Here is a 16,585-nt window from a genome sequence, read left to right as displayed (position 1 = left end):
TACATTTTGGTTGCCACTCCAGGGTCTGCTCATCCCTGCTGTTCCAGCTTGCTGCTTCCAAGGTTCCTGCTACAGCTTATTTTGCTATCTGGAAGGGCACCAGGACTGACCGCTCCCCCCCCATGAGAGTTTGTCAAGGAAGCCCTTTTCCATCTCTTCTGCTGGCTGTGCCTGCCATTACCAGGTGAGAGAGAGGCAGCTGAGCTTGTGCCACAGCAGCCCCTGCAGCCACGGGAGAATCATCGCACCTGACCTGCCCAGCCAGGAGCCACCAGCGCCCCTGCCGGCTGTGATCATAACTACACCAAAGGGGAAAGTGCTTGACAGCCAAGAGAAGACTGTTACTGGGTTTCTGGTTTTGTTTGTTGTTGCTGCTATTGTTATTGTTTGTTTGCCTTGTTATGCATACTAGTAAAGAACTGTTATTCCTTTTCCCATATGTTTGCCTGAAAGCCCCTTAAGTTCAAAGTTATAATAATTCAGAGGGAAGGGGGTCATATTTTCCATTCCAAGGGAGGTTCCTGCCTTCTTTGGCAAACACCTGTCTTTCAAACTAAGACAAGTGGCTAAGCCACTATCCATCATATTTGAGAAATCATGGCAGTCTGGTCAAGTTCCCATGACTGGAAAATGCGAAACATAACCCCAATGTTCAAAAAGGGAAATAAGGAAGACCAGGGAACTACAGACCAATCAGTGTCACCTCAGTGCCCTGCTAAGGCAGGGTCACCCAGAGCAAGTTACTCAGGAACATGTCCAGGTGGGTTCTGAATGTCTCCAGAGAGGGAGACTCCATGCCCTCCCTGGACAGCCTGTTCCAGTGCCTTGCCACCCTCACTGTAAAAAAGTTCTTTATGATGGGGTGAAACATCTGCATTTTAGTTTATGGCCATTGCTCCTCATTCTGTCACTGGGCATCACTGAAAAGAGTCTAGCACCATCCTCTTAGCACCTGCCTTTAAGATATTTATATGCATTAATGAGATCCTGTCCTGGGGTGACTTTATGATGCTTGTATCCTCAATTGTCTATTCTGTTTATGCTGGATATTAAGTTTTTCACCTTTAAGACTGGTTCTGAGAGGGAAGGAGGGGCAGAAGCGTGCAGCTTGTTTTCAGAAACTGCATTCACTCCTCCACATTCCTTCTCCTGGACTGTGTTGTCTGCATCATGAACGGACAGCAGGAGAGAGCTCTCCTTTGCTTTTTAGTTAGTTTTTAGCTAGCTGAGGCAGAGAAGTTCCCCGGACTGTGGTTTTTTCTTTTTCTTGGAACTGTTCAAACATGCTCTGGACTGAAAACTCAGAAGAGCACTGGGAGCTCACACCTGTCGCCCACCGGGGCCTAGGCCTGGGCCGCGGCATTTTCCACCACTGAAGACACTGATAAGAGACTAAGAGAGCCGAGCTGCACTCCACGACAAGGACTTTCTGAATTTGCCATCTCTTCAGAATGAGAGGTTCCACTGTTTAATGCTATTCATTTTTTATGCTTGTGAATACTTTGCTTGTTAAATAAACAGTTTTTTTCTACTTTTCTCCAAGGAAATCTTTTCCCGAACCAGTAGGGGGAGGGGCTGCTTGAATTTGCTTTTCTAGAGGGACCCCATTTGGAGGTTTCCTCCCAAATTTTGTCCTAAACCAGGACAGATCCTCACTCAGTCTTCTCTAGACTAAACAGGCCCAGCTCCCACAGTCTCTCCCCATAAGAGAGATGCTCCAGTTCCCTCATCAGCTTTGTGGCCTTCTGCTGGACCCTGTGCCTGACAAACTTGGTGGCCTCGATAATAGGGTTACAACACTGGTGGATGAGAGAAGAGCGACTGTTGTCATCTACCTGGACTAGTATAAAGCATTTGACACTATCCTGCACAACATGGTAGTCTCTAAACTGGAGAGACATGACAGATGGATCACTTGGTGGATAAGGAATTGGCTGGACAGTTGCACTCAAAGAGTTGATGTCGCTATAGGACACGAAACAACACGACGCGAACACACTGCTGTTCTCTAGGTAGAAAAGGGAAGTTTATTTTCTGACTCCAACATTTATAGATTTCCAAAGGTGACAGTGGATTGGAGGGTGAAAGTGCCACCTCTCCAATGACAGTGGACAAACCAACAGTCCATCAAATTTCTCCTCCTCCATAAAAGAATGCAAAACAATAAGTTGTTTACAGAAAGTGTGTGAGAAAGTTTGCTACAAAAATGTAAACATCAGAAGGCTTAGAAAATCTTAAAAAATCAGGGCGACAAGTTACAGTCAATGGCTCAATGTCCAAGTGGAGACCAGTGATGAGTGTTGTTCCTCGAGAGTTGGTATTGGGACCAGCGCCGTTTAACATCTTTGTTGGTGACATGGGCAGTAGGACTAAGTGCACCCTCAGCAATTTTGCTGACAACACCAAGCTGTGTGGTGTGGTTGATATGCTGGAGGGAAGGAATACTATCCAGAGGGACCTGGACAGGCTTCAGAGTTGGGCCCATGTGAAATTCATGAAGTCCAACAAGGCCAAGTGCAAGGTCCTGAACCTGGGTTAGGGCAATTCCAAACATGGATACTGGCTGGGCAATGAGTAGATCGAGAGCAGGCCTGCCAAGAAGGACTTGGAGATATTGGTGGATGAGAAACTGAATATGAGCTGGCAATGTGTGCTTACAGCCCAGAAAGTGAATCACATTCTATACTGTATCAAAAGCAGTGTGACCAGCAAGTCGAGAGGTCATTTTCCCCTTCTACTCTGCTTTTGTCAGACCCCACCTGGAGTACTGCATCCAGCTCTGGGGGTTCCAGCATAAGGACATGAACCTGTTGGAGTGAGTCCAGAGGAGGTCATGAAGATGATCGGGGGCTGGAGCACCTCTGCTATGGAGACAGGCTGGGAGAGCTGAGGGTGTTCAGCCTGGAGAAGAGAAGGCTCTGGGGAAACCTTATAGCAGCTTTCTAGTACATAAAGGGGGCCCACAGGAAAGATGGGGAGGGACTCTAGCAGGGAGTATAGTGATGAGGGGAAATGGTTTTAAACTAAAATAGGAGAGATTTATATTAGATGTTAGGAAGAAATTCTTTACTATGAGGGTGGTGAGACATAGATTGCCCAGAGAACTTGTGGATGCTCCTTCTGTTGAAGTGTTCAAGGCCAGGTACATACATATGAAAAAATTGGAAAAAAAGAGCAAAATTCAGAAGGATAAAAAATTTCCACATCACTTAGGTACTTACAGGATCTGCAGTTGTCAGTGGTCTATAATCCAAACTTCCCCTGAAATCTCTTATCATACACATAATTTCATAATTTGGATTTGTAGCATCAACATCCTAGGGAAATAAGCAACATAATTTCTAATATACTTTTTCCCTGAAATTAACAAATTTCAATAACTTCTAAATTTATTTGTAAAAAAAAATACACATTAACTGAAATGCTAATTTTTATCCAAAACGCCATAAATGTCTCAACTGCAAGTTTAATGACTTTTTCTATTCTGATGTAGCTGATTTACTGGTCATAAAGCACAACAATTATATACTTTCTATTTTATATTTTTGGTTGGCATGTATTAGAAAATACTTTTGAATTGAGGAGTCATTAAAATTCTACTCAACAAAGAAATGACTACTGCTTTTTGCCAGAATCTTCACATTAAAGAAACACAGTTGAACATTTTGCACAACAAATAACATATACAGTCAACGCTTCTTAATCTGAGATAAATTGGCCCAACAGACAAATGGATACACTCTATTATACAGGTACAAAACACACTGCAGAGTACAGTGCAGGTGCCCCGGCCACTCTAAACATAACCCTGCTGCATCCAAGTTGGTTAAAGGAGGTTGATCCTACTTGCTGGTCCTGAGTTAGCTCCTACAGTTACTTGGATGCATTGGAAACTGTTCTGACACTCCTAGACCCCCCCCCCAAAAAAAAAAAAAAAAAAGAGCAGAATCAATCCAAATGATACACAGAAGGCTATATTCAGGCACACAAGGTCTCCTGTCCCTAAACCTGGAACCATGAGTATCTGAGTGAATGGACATATAAGCGGCCATGTACAGAGCCCCTCTAAACCTTGCAAGGCCTGAGCTACTGACCCTACTGCGGGCTGTGCTGGTTCACTGCAGAATCACTCAAATGTTCTTCCTGTCAGTTCTCCCTGCAACTATCAGTTTTTACCCCATTTCAGAACATGCTGCTGATGCCATGCATAGCCAGCTCTGGTGCTCAGACCTTATTAAACTTTGCATGGTTTCCTACAAATGAGCTAAAACGCCTTCTGGATCATATCTGATGATGGGCACTTTCAGAAAGTACTGCATTAGGGTTAATAAGCTGAAATGGAGCCAGCTCATGTCTCTACACCTGTAACACAGCTGATCCACACTTCAGACAAAACTGTGCCCTGGTAATCAGAAGCTGACTGTACCTTTAAGTTGTTCACGCTGACTACAGTGAACTAAAAAATACTTATAGTAAGTCAATAATAAATGTATTTCTGCTGAAACATTTCCTTCTAACATTCAGAAAAGGGTATTGCTTATTATGGAAAAGGTATTTGCCTAATATTCTTCAAACTCTGTTTAAAGGTCTTGCCCACCAGATGCCAGTGCTTGGCTAATTTTTGATGCATTTCACAAAAACAACAGAATATGCAAATTATGGATGAAAAAGGTTGTCACAGAAGTGATAAAAAGAAAATTTAAGCTGTAGCACCACATCAAAGAATTTGCTCCAATTATTTGCTCCTCACACATAAAGCCATAGTAATGCTTTGCATTTGTTTAAGTGAATGGAAATTAGAGAATAAGAATTCAAAATAAGTGATTTTAGGTCAACTTAGAAAAATCATTAAACCATGAAGTAAATTACCTGAATTGGTGATGGTATTTCTCATGTCACTAGCAGATTGGTAGTTGCATTGGGTTTGCATGGCCAGGTTTCAGGTAGAGATAGGGTTACAGAGGTTGCTTCTGTGAGAAGCTGCAAGAAGCTTCCCTTATGTCCAATGGAGCCAATGACAGCCAGCTCCAAGATGGACTTTCCACCAGCAATGGCTGAACCCATCAGCGATGGTGGTAATGCCTCTGTAATAAAATACTTTTAAAAGGGAAAAAATTACTGCATGGAAGTATTTGGGACCAGAGAAGAGCGGAGTGAGAATATGTGAGAGGAACAACTCTGCAGACACCAAGGTCAGTGGAGAAGAAGGGGGAGGAGGTGCTCCAGGTGCCAGAGTTGAGATTCCCCTGCAGCCTGTGGTGAAGATCATGGTGAGACATCTGTGCCCCTGCAGCCCATGGAGGTCCATGGGGAGCAGAGGTCCACCCACAGTCCATGAAGACCCACTATGGAGCAGGTGGATGCCCAAAGGAGGCTGTGACCCCGTCTGAAGCCCACGTTGGAGTTGGCTCCTGGCAGGACCTGTGGCCCTGTGTAGGAACTCAACACATCACTCCGGATGTTCAGAGTGGCCGAGAGAACCCTTGGGGGGCTCAGAGGCCTTGGAATGTTACCAAAAGTGTCTGGTGGCTTGACTTTGATCCTTCTAGAGATGAGTCATCTATGTATGAGGAAATGAGAAATCTTAGGGTTTGAATGGTGTATTTACAGAGTGAAATATAGATTTTAGAATTTTGGTACAGGGGGGTCATGGAGACAAGATGGAGGATTCAGGGCGTGGTCCCAAGTTCTTCTTTCTTCTTCATGTCTTCCATTTTCTGTGATGATGTTGGCACTTGTGGATTGGTTCATAGTGAAGATGCACTTGTTAATAAGGGTGAAAAGTATTGGGAATTAAAGGTAAATATATTAGACCTAATTTTTACTACAAAAGACACAGCCGCCCCGTGGGCGGGAGAGAGTGCACTGGGCTGCCTTGCTGAACAGACCTTGGCTGGGCAGACAGAAAATATTGTAGATAAGAAATAATAAACAAGATCGAAGACCAAAAACTTGAGAGTCCAGACTCGTCCTACAAAGCGCGGCCTGCCCAGAACCACCTTTCCTGTATCGAGGCAGAGACAAATAACAGCGAACCCCGATAGCCCTGTGGAGAGAGAAGCCCATGCTGCAACAGGTTTACTTGACAGGACTTGTGACCCTGTGGGGGATGCCTGCTGGAGCAGCCTGTCCTTGAAGGATTGCACCCTGTGGAAAGGGACCCACATTGGAGCAGTTTGTGAAGGACTGTAGCCTGTGGGAAGGACTTAAGTTGGAGAAGTTTGAGGAGGACTGTCTCCCATAGGAGGGACTTCACGCTGGAGAAGGGGAAGGAGTCCTGTCCCTGAGAAAGAAGCAGAAACAACATGTGATGAACTGACCATGACTCCGAATTCCTGTCTCCCTGTGTCATTGGGGGAAGGATGTAGAGAATTGAAAATAAAGTTGAGACTGGGAATGAGGAAGGGTAGAGAGGAAGGGGTTTGTAGGATTTGTTTTGTTTCTCATTATCCTACTCTGAGTGATAATAAATTCAATTAATATCCCAAACTCGAGTCTGTTTTGCCCATGATGGTAATCAGTGAATGATCTCTCGCTACCCTTATCTCAACCCATAAGCCTTTCATTATATTTTCCCTCCCCTGTCCAGCTGAGGAGGGGAGTGATAGAGCAGCTTTGGTGGGCACCTGGCATCTGGCCAGAGTCAGCCCACCACAGGAGTATCTCTTTGGAGAGAATAACACATACACATACAGGCTGCCAACAAGAAAAAAAAAGCTTTTACACTTCTATGACAGCAAGTAATTTAATATTAATTGATTTTCTCAAAAGATTCATGTAGTGGGTTGACTGGCTGGATGCCCAGGCACCCACCAAAGCTGCTCTATCATTCTGCTTCACAGCTGGAGAGGGAAAAGAAAATATAACCAAGGGTTCATGGGTTGAGATAAGGACTGGGAGAGATCACTCATCAAATACTGTCATGGGCAAAACAGGCTTGAATTAGAGATATTAATTGAATTTATTACTAACAAAATCAGAGCAGAATAATAATAAGAAAAATAAGACCTTAAAAACACCTTCCTCCCACCCCTCCCTCCTTCCCAGATCAACCTCCTTCCCCCAGTGGCACAGGGAGACAGGGAATGGGGAATGGGGGTTATGGTCAGTTAATCATATGTTGTTTCTGTGGCTGCTCAAGGAGAGGAGTCCTTCCTCTGCTTCATTGTGGGCTTCCTCCCATGGGAGACAGTTCTTCATGAACTTCTCTAACATGAGTCTACCTCACGGGCAATGGTTCACTGTTAACTGCTGCAATGTGAGTCCATCCCATTGGCAACAGTCCTCCCCAATTTGCTGCAGCATGGGCCACTCTTCCACAGGTTGCAGTCCTTCAGGGACAGGCTGCTACAATGTGAGTCCCCCATGGGCTCACAAGTCCTACCAGGAGCCTGCTCCAACACAGGCTTCCCACGGGTTCACAGCCTCCTCCTAGGCATCCACCTCCTCTAGCATGGGTCTCCTCCATGGGCTGCAAGTGGATGTCTTCATCCCCATGGACTTCCACTGGCTGCAGGGGCACAGCCTCCTTCACCATGGTCTTCACCACAGGCTGCAGGGGAATCTCAGCTCCAGTGCCCAGAGCAGCTACTCCCTCTCCTTCTCTACTGACCTTGGTGTCTGCAGAGGTGTTCCTCTCACATGTTCTTACCCTGCTCTTTTCTGGCTGCCAATTGCAACTGCGCAAATTTTTTTTTTCTATCTTCTTAAATCTGTTATCACAGAGGCATTACCACCACTTCTAATTGGCCCAGCCTTAGCTAGTGTCCCATCTGTCATGGAGCCACCAGGGGTTGACTCTGCCAGACATGGAGGAAGCTTCTAACAGCTTCTTTGAGAAGCCATCCCTGTAGTCCCCCTGCTACCAAAACCTGGCCATATAAACTCAATAAAACTAACAACTTCATTTCTTTCACATAAGTTTATAACAACTTACTAATAAACTGTTTGCATTATGCAAAGCTAATTTATAAATGCATAGACAGGTATAAAGGAAAAAAAAATCACAGTTTCACTGTTCAAACATGAATCTAGAAGAGATCTATAAAACATCAAAGATCATAAAGAACAATTTATTATAATGCTGTAATTAACCCCATGCAGCAGGGGGTTAGGCTTGGGGAAGAGTGGCTGGAAAGCTGCCTAGTGGAAATGTTATGCTAACAAACAGGGAAGGCCTTGTTGGAGATGTGAAGGTTGGGGGCAGCCTTTGCTCTAGTGAACATGTGATTGTGGAGTTCAGTATTGGGCAAGGAGGAAGCAGGACAGCATGTAAGATTACAACCCTGGACTTCAGGAGAGCTAACTTTAGCCTCTTCATGGATCTTCTTGGACGAATCCCATGGAAACAGACCCTGCAGGGAAGAGGGATGGGTCCAAGAGATTTGGTTGATCAAGGATTGCTTCCTCCAGGCTCAAGAACAATGCATCCCGATGATGAGCAAGAAATCGGGCACAGGGGGAAAAAGACCTGCCTGGATGAATGAAGAACTCCTGTTATTACTCATGCAAAAGCAGGAAACACACAGGAGGTAGAAGCAGGGTCAGGCAACTTGGAATTAATAGAGGTTGTCTGAGTAAGTAGAAATGAGATGAAGAAGGCCAATGCCCATCTGGAATTAAGTCTGGCCAAAGATATCTAGTATAACAAAAAGGGCTTTTTCAAATACATAATAACAAAAGGAAAACAAAGGATAATGTGGGCCTATTCCTAAATGGACAGAGGACCCTGGTAACAGAGGACACAGAGAAGACAGAGGTACTGAATGCCTTTTTTGCATCAGTCTTCACTAATAAGACCAGCCCTCAGGGATCTCTGACCCAGGAGAGCAGGGTAAAGGAATGGTGGCAGGAAGACATTCCCTTGGTCAAGGAGGATTGGGTCAGAGAACACCTAAGCAAACTGGACATCCAAAAGTCTGTGGGCCCTGAGGGGATGCATTGAGAAGTGCTGAAAGCACTGGCGGACATCATAGGGAGGCCACTCATGATCATCTTTGAAAGGTTGTGGAGATCAGGAGAGGTGCCTGAGGGACTGGAAGAAAGCAAATGTCACCCTGGTCTTCAAAAGGGCAAGAAGGAGGACCCAGGGAATTACTGACTAGTCAGCCTCACCTCAATCCCTGGAAAGGTGATGGAGCGCCTCATTCTGGAGGCCATCTCTATCCACATGGAGAACAAGAAAGTGATAAGAAGCAGTCAGCAAGGATTCACTAAAGGGAAGTCATGTTTGACCAGCCTGATAGCCTTCTAAGATGAAGCAACTACCTGGATAGATGAGGAGAGAGCAATGGATTTTGTCCACCTGGACTTCAGCAAGGCTTTCAACACTGTCTCACAACATCCTCATGGGCAAACTCAGGGAGTGAGAAATGAATGAGGGGACAGTGAAGTAGGTTGAGAACTGGCTGAACAGTAGATCCCAGAGGGTCATGATCAGTGGTACAGGGTTCAGTTGGAGGCCTGTCACTGATGGTGTCCCCCAGGGTTCAATACTGGGTCCAGTATTGTTTAACTTATTAATCAATGACTTGGCTGAAAGGGCAGCTGCCTCCTCAACAAGTTTGCTGGCAACACAAAGCTGGGAGGAGTGGCTGATACCCTACAGTGCTGTGCAGCCCTTCAGAAGGACCTCTTAATCAACTTGGTGACCTCCTCTGGACTTGCTCCAACAGGTCAATGTCCTTCCTGTCCTGGGGACCCCAGAGTTGGATGCAGTACTCAAGGTGGGGTCTCACCAGAGCAGAGTGGCAGAATCACCTCCCTCAACCTGCTGGCCATGCTTCTGATGCAGCCCAGGACATGGTTGGCTTTCTGGGCTGCCAGCACACATTGTAAGCTCATGTCTAACTTCTCATCCACCAGCACCCCCCAAGTCCTTCTCATCAGGGCTGCTCTCAATGAGTTCAACCCCAAGCCTGGATTGATACTTGGGGTTGCCCCAAAGCAGATGCAGCACCTTGCACTTGGTCTTGTTAAACCTCATGAGATTCCCATGTGCCCACTTCTTGAGCTTGTCCACATCCCTCTGGATGACAACCAGTCCTTTAGGTGTACCAACCACAGCACTGAGCTTGCTGCCATCAGCCCTAATGAGGCCACATCTGGAGTGCTGTGTCCAGTTCTGGGCTCTTAAGTACAAGAGGGACATGGAGATCCTGGAGCTGGTCCAGCAGAGAACTACTAAGTTGATCACAGGTCTGGATAATCTCTTTTACAATGAAAGGCTGAGAGTTGTGTGGGAAAGACATTTTGTGCTGTTCTTGTGAGCCAGCGAAGGCTTCCTGGAGATAAGGAAAGCCCCGTATCTCTCTCAAGGAACACACCAAGGCTATTACTATGGCAATGTGATGGAAGAGGGAAACTTAAAAGATACGGACGTTAGCTGGCTTACAGAATGACGTGGCTCCCTGGTTACCTATTAAGAACTTTGTTTCTTTTTTATTACCAATGGGCAATGCGTGTTTCTGTTAGGTAAATGTAAATATCTTGAAAAACTATAAAAGCATCATGTTGCTGTAATAAATCTCTCTCATACACCCTTCTGATGGAGTCTGGGTGCTTTGTGCCGTGTCGCGCTCTATAGCGACAGAGTTGGGCTTGTTCAGCCTCAAAAAGAGATGACTGAGAGGGGACCTCATCAATGTATATAAATATCTAAAGGGTGGGTGCCAAGAGGCTAGAGTCAGTCTCTTCTTGGTGGTACCAAGCAATAGGGCAAGACACAATGGGCAGAAACTGATGCCCAGGAAGTTCCATCTGAACATGAGGAAGAACTTCTTTACTGTGCAGGTAACCGTGCACAGGAACAGATTGCCCAGAGCAGTTGTGGAGTCTCCCTCACTGGAAATATTCAAGAATCACCTGAATGCAATCCTGTGTAATGTGCTCTGGGATAACCCTGCTTGAGCAGGGAGGTTGGACCAGAAGACCCCATTGTGGTCCCTTCCAACCTTACCCATTCTGTGAAAAGGACTTGGGGGTGCTGGTCAACAGCAACTGGACATGAGCCAGCATGTGCCCAGGTGGCCAAGAAGGCCAATGGCATCCTGGCTTGTCTCAGCAATAGTGTGGCCAGGAGGACCAGGGCAGTGACCATCCCCCCGTACTTGGCACTGGTGAGGCTGCACTTGGAATATTGTGTTCAGTTTTGGGTCACTCACAACAAGAAAGACATTGAGGTGCTGGAGTGTGTCCAGAGAAGGGCAACAGAGATGGGGACGGGTCTAGAGCAAAAGTCTGATGAGGGAGCTGGGGGGGAGCTCAGTGTGGAGAAAAGAAGGCTCAAGCGACTTTATTGCTCTCTACAACTCCCTTACAGGAGGTTGTGGTGAGGTGGGCATTGGCCTCTTCTCCTGAGTAACAAGTGACAAGAAAAGAGGAAATGGCCTCAAAATATTTGTTTCACAGAAAGGGTTGTCAAGCATTGGAACATGCTGCCCAGGGAAGTGATAGAATCACCATCCCTGGAAGTTTTCAAAAAACATGTGGATGTGGCACTTGGGGGCATGGTTTAGTGGTGAACACAGTGGTACTAGGTTGATGGTTAGACTTGGTGATCTTAAAGGCCTTTTCCAACCTTAACCATTCTATGATTCTATTAATGTCTCCTGTAGAATAACAGCCCTATCTAAATGCCAAATATTTGATTATTTTCATTAATATATTTTCCTTAAGCAATAGCTGTCATTAGGACCTCATTTTTAAATAAAACACAGAATGCTAAGCAATTGTAAGCAATTATTTCTGTAGGAAAGAAAAGAGGGGGGAACCAACTAAATAAATATTTATCAAAGCAATGCAACCATGTACCAAAATACTTATTGAAACCACATACAGGATGAAAGCATTTAAATTCAAGATTATTATAGTTCATAAAAATTGTTGAAGACTGAAAAAAACACATAATTTTGCAAGCAACTTCTTTTCCTGATATACATTTTCCATCTGAGCTAAAAATACTAACCTGAGCTCTTTTTTCTCTAAGTTCCTGCTGCTGTAACCTTCTTTTTTCACGTTTCTCTTGCAGTTTTTCAACCTCTTTCACACAACTGGATTTTCTACGTGCTTAAAGAAAATATAATTGAAAAATATTTTTAATGTTGCATGAATTTAGTATTTATACCATAGCATTTCAATTCTATTAATTTATGAATAATTAAAATGCATTCATTTATATCAAGTATCTTCAAGCATATCAGTATTAGGACAAAATAATTACAGCAATTTAATTTCTAAAATGTATATAATAAATGACTGCAAAAAAGCCATACTAATGGGACAATCATTACAGAACCAAAAATATAGCAATGACCCTCAAAAAATATTTGGACCTGATGATATTTGGATACATGTGATCTCTTGGTGTGAATTAAAAGAAAGCCCAGGTAAATGAAAAAACCCCACTGTCATAGTTAAAAAGAGATAAACAAAAAATAAATTCAACAGAAAGAACAGCTATGACAAAAGTGAACATTTCTTTAGCCACAGAACTCTGAAAAAGCTTCTTGAGGAAGCCTACAGGCAACTGCATATATAGAATATTTGTCATTTATGGACAACAACATAATTGAAAAAAATGTACATGTAATGCCCAGAATGAATCCTTGATACATGGTATACATACAAGGGGGTCCGAATTCCTTTTTTGCAGCTTGAACTGGAGATATATCTGAAAAACTACCATTCTGTTGTGAGGAGGAAGACTGTTCAGGAAGCTGAGTAGGCCGTGTGTGTGCAGAACCAACCACTGCAAATGAAAAGCACAAAGCTCATCTAGATATGGAAGAGTAACATTTCTATCTGATAGTGAAATGCTTTATGACAAGATAAAAAGAGGCCCCTTTCAAGACACAAAAATTTATTGAGGGGAGGGGAGGGGGGTGCCATACACGTAAAAAATCTATTAATAAAGACATTCAGTATGCATCTTCTTTTATCCTAGTGTTATACATCAATACAACATAATTAATAAGTACCAGTGCTGCATGTGCATATTTTTAAACACACCCCTACATAATTAATAGAACTTATTATGTGCATAAAATTAATTATGTACTTGGAGATATGCAGTTTTGAAGTTTAAAGTGTTGAAATTTTATTTATATTGTAATTATATACAAAAACCCAGTAAAAAAACAACTCACTGTTTCACATTTTCTAGCTGTTACAAAACAGTCCCACTCCATTGAACCAACCTACAACATGTGGATGAGTAGAGTGACAGAAATGAAAGGCAGCAAAGTGCAGCTCAATCTATAAGTGGAATAAACAAGCCTTTTTGACAATATTCTGGAAAGCTAAACTTATTGATTCTATTATATGTGATAATGGACTCTAATTTCTGAAGATGCAGAGTGATGTCTGTTCCCAGTGAATGCAGTGACAGTGTCATGCATGCAAGCCTCTTTGGTAGAGCTGAATGTTTTAAGTTGTTTTTCAGAGTTGCTTCAAGCAGCTCTGCTTCAGATGGCCATTTCCCTGTACATGTTCCTAACAAGATCTGCCAGAAGAGTACAAAAGTGAAGGCAACACTTTTGATTAGTAGAGATGACATTCCAAATGAAGACCAGCACACTGCAAAATGGAGAAAAATATGGCAACAGGTATCAAATGGGATAGAGAAAAAAAAACTCCAGATCATCCCAAATATGATAGGACATCTAGCTTATAGCATGAATTAACTACACTAAACAAGACAGTGTGCTGAGAAAAGTTTAATTATAAAGCCAACAAAGAACAAATAGTTCAACTGTGAATAGTAAGATGCACAGGACTGGCAGCAGCTCTCTGGCCACAGAGAGCAGGCAAAGACTTTCCCAGACATTTTCCTGGGGAAGGCTGTGAGAACATCAGAGAAAAGAATGAGAAACAACTCATATCTCCACTTGCTGCACCTGTTGTTGTGCACATTTGGAATGTGTTATGGAGATTTGTTTACCAAAGGGTGATTTCTTAATTGGACACTGGATGGTGTTTGGATGGATTGACCAATTAGGTCAAAGCTGTATCGGACTGTCTGTAAGGGTTACGAGCTTCTTAATAAGTATAGTATTGTAGCCATGATATTATGAAAAATCCTTTGCTGGGATTTTTCCTCTCCTGAGAAGCTGAGGAGCCTCAGGAGAGAAATGTAAACAATAACTATCTGCTGCTGTGGAATGCAACAGGTGCATCTGTGATTGGTCCATGTGGATTGTTTTCGATTGATGACCAATCACAGCCACCTGTGCCAAGGCTGTGAGCAGTCACAGGATTTTGTTATTCTGTTCTATTCTTGTTGTAGCCTTCTGATCTCTCTGTTCTCTCTGTTCATTTAGTATAGTTTTAATGTAGCATTTTAATATAATATTTAACATAATAAATCAGCCTTCTGAAATGGAGTCAAGCCTCGTGTCTCCACACACAGAGAGTTCGCCTCAACATAGTATAGTATAGTATAGTTTAGTATAGTATAGTATAGTATAGTATAGTATAATATAGTATGATATCATAAAGTGATTGATCAACCTTCTGCAATCATGGAGTCAATGCTAATTATTACCTGGCTAGGGGCCTGCGGCGACACAGGACCTATTAAAATATAAGCTACAGGATTATTCCATACAAAACAGACCATTTACTAAAAATGATGACATATATGGATGTGAGGACAGCCCATCAAGAAGATATCTCGAATTTAAACCATACTGGTTTAAAAACAATTCCCCTTTTCATAAGATTTCTGATTTAACACCCCCAGAGGCAAATGGCAGAAAGTGATCCAAATCATCCATCAGAGGAGTCCGAACACATAAAAAGATGTACAAAACCACTTGCTTTACAAGCTTAAACAGATGTAATGGAATCTAGCCTGAGTTAATGATGGTAGATTAACATTTGGCAAAAGAATCATTGCCATCATCAGTACAAGCTAACTTTAATGCAAGAGAGGAAATGGAAACTGTTATAGATAGATGAGATTATTTGCTCTCGCAATTAAGGGATGAATATTATGTGAATATTAAGAGCAGCTTTATTGATGTATAATTATGTTATTGTAGTTTAGATGTCCTCTGTTCTCATCCCTTCCCCCCCCCCTCCACCCTGTATTGTTGCCATCAGACAGCCTGGGTTGCCTGGGACAGGTAGAAAGAAGACGTGCACATGTGCCCCTTACATGGGGCAGTTGGGAACAGAAAAGTTTGTTGCTAGGGGGGCACAGCATGACAACACCTGACCCTCTAATCAAGTTACAAGGAAGCAGTTTCCACCAATAAACGGCAAAGAAGAGTTGACTGACAGACTTTGGGAGGGGCCAGGATTGGCTGATGCAACCCCCAGGAGTATAAAAGACTGAGCATCCATCTTGAAGAGGAGGTAGTCACAAGGGCAGTTCCCAGCCCTGCAATTTTTCCTTATTTAGTCCTTTTGTTGTATTTTTGTTAAGGCTTAATAAACCTTTTAAAATTTCTAAGTGAGCAGTCGTTTCTCACAGAATGGGGCCTTGTTCGGGATACAAAGCCTCTTCTCATGTGGCCCAGGAGATTTTCAATGAATGGTGCCCCTGCTGATTTTAGCAGATCGAACGGCTTCTCTTGGGACCATCAGTGATTGCAGGTAAACCTGGAGACAGCAAAGGACTATATAATGAAAAAGGAGAAGGATCTAGAAGATTGTGAGTATAAGTGTGTGTATGCCTGAAGTGTGAGTGAGGTAGTTTTGGGAATGTGCTTAGGGTAAAAGATTCTCATAATTATTTTGGCCAGAATATAGTTCTGTAATTTCAGTATTTGAATGTGAGCTTCACTTTAGTAATATACGGTTCCATCCTGATAGTTTGAAGCTTCAGGATAATGGACGGTTGGAAGCAGGGTGGGACACGTAAGAGAAGAAGGGGAGGCCCTGTTGCCTGTGAGACACGTGTGGAAGAAGGGAAGAAATGCGGCAGGTGGGATGCATAAAAGACGAAAGCAGGGACTCCCCAGCCCGGTGGGATGCATGAGATTGAAAGATTTGTAAGAGCTCAAGAACACTTGGAGGTTGCCAAGTTGAGACCCACAATGTTAAAGTGATAGCGAAAGTCACCATTCAGTAGAAATGGTGCTCATGTTGGGACAGGTAGTCGAGGTAACTTTTCCATCCCACGGGCAGCGGGGGGAGAAGGACCGCGTGGCTACCCCACATGGAGCAGCAGTGCACTGAGTGCAGTGAGCTTCTGGTGCGCTAGCAGTGCAATAACTTCCAGAGCTTATCAGCCAAAACACACACCTGCCAGTGGTGACTAAGTGGTGGCTGGCGCCGGTGGGGCTGCTGCTGGGACAAGCCAAGTGCTCAGAGTTCCCCAGGCAGGGGCTGCAGGAGAGGGCGAGCAGGGTTTCATGGGGCTGCCATGGTGGTTCTCCTGACCCACGGGTGCAGAGGAGGCCAGGGGCTGAGTCTGCTTGGAGCGGTGTTTGCAGCCAAGCTCAGCGCTGCAGGTTTCCAGTACATGCCGATCCCGTCAGGATGGGGGAAGGCCGGTGGGGCTGCGGTGCCAAGATTACATGCTGCTCTGCTGGCGGTTGGAGACCGGCCGGCGTGCAGGTGTCCCCAGGCCGAGGCGCAG

At 44.0% G+C, this 16,585-nt stretch overlaps 1 long non-coding RNA gene across 1 annotated transcript; it reads right to left on the bottom strand.

Annotated features, from left to right (window-relative positions):
• Window positions 1–2,207: 2,207 nt before the first annotated feature.
• On the bottom strand, window positions 2,208–12,750 carry LOC121362658. Its single transcript, XR_005956551.1, has 3 exons — window positions 12,626–12,750; window positions 11,966–12,066; window positions 2,208–3,317 (listed from the first exon to the last, which is right to left on the bottom strand). It is a non-coding gene; the product is annotated as an uncharacterized LOC121362658 (long non-coding RNA).
• Between the last annotated feature and the right edge of the window lie 3,835 nt (window positions 12,751–16,585).

Source organism: Pyrgilauda ruficollis, unplaced genomic scaffold, assembly GCF_017590135.1.
Source record: "Pyrgilauda ruficollis isolate IOZ18807 unplaced genomic scaffold, ASM1759013v1 scaffold657, whole genome shotgun sequence".
NCBI lineage: Eukaryota > Metazoa > Chordata > Aves > Passeriformes > Passeridae > Pyrgilauda > Pyrgilauda ruficollis.
Note: the sequence above shows the minus strand (reverse complement) of the source record. Positions and strands in the feature narration are given on the sequence as shown.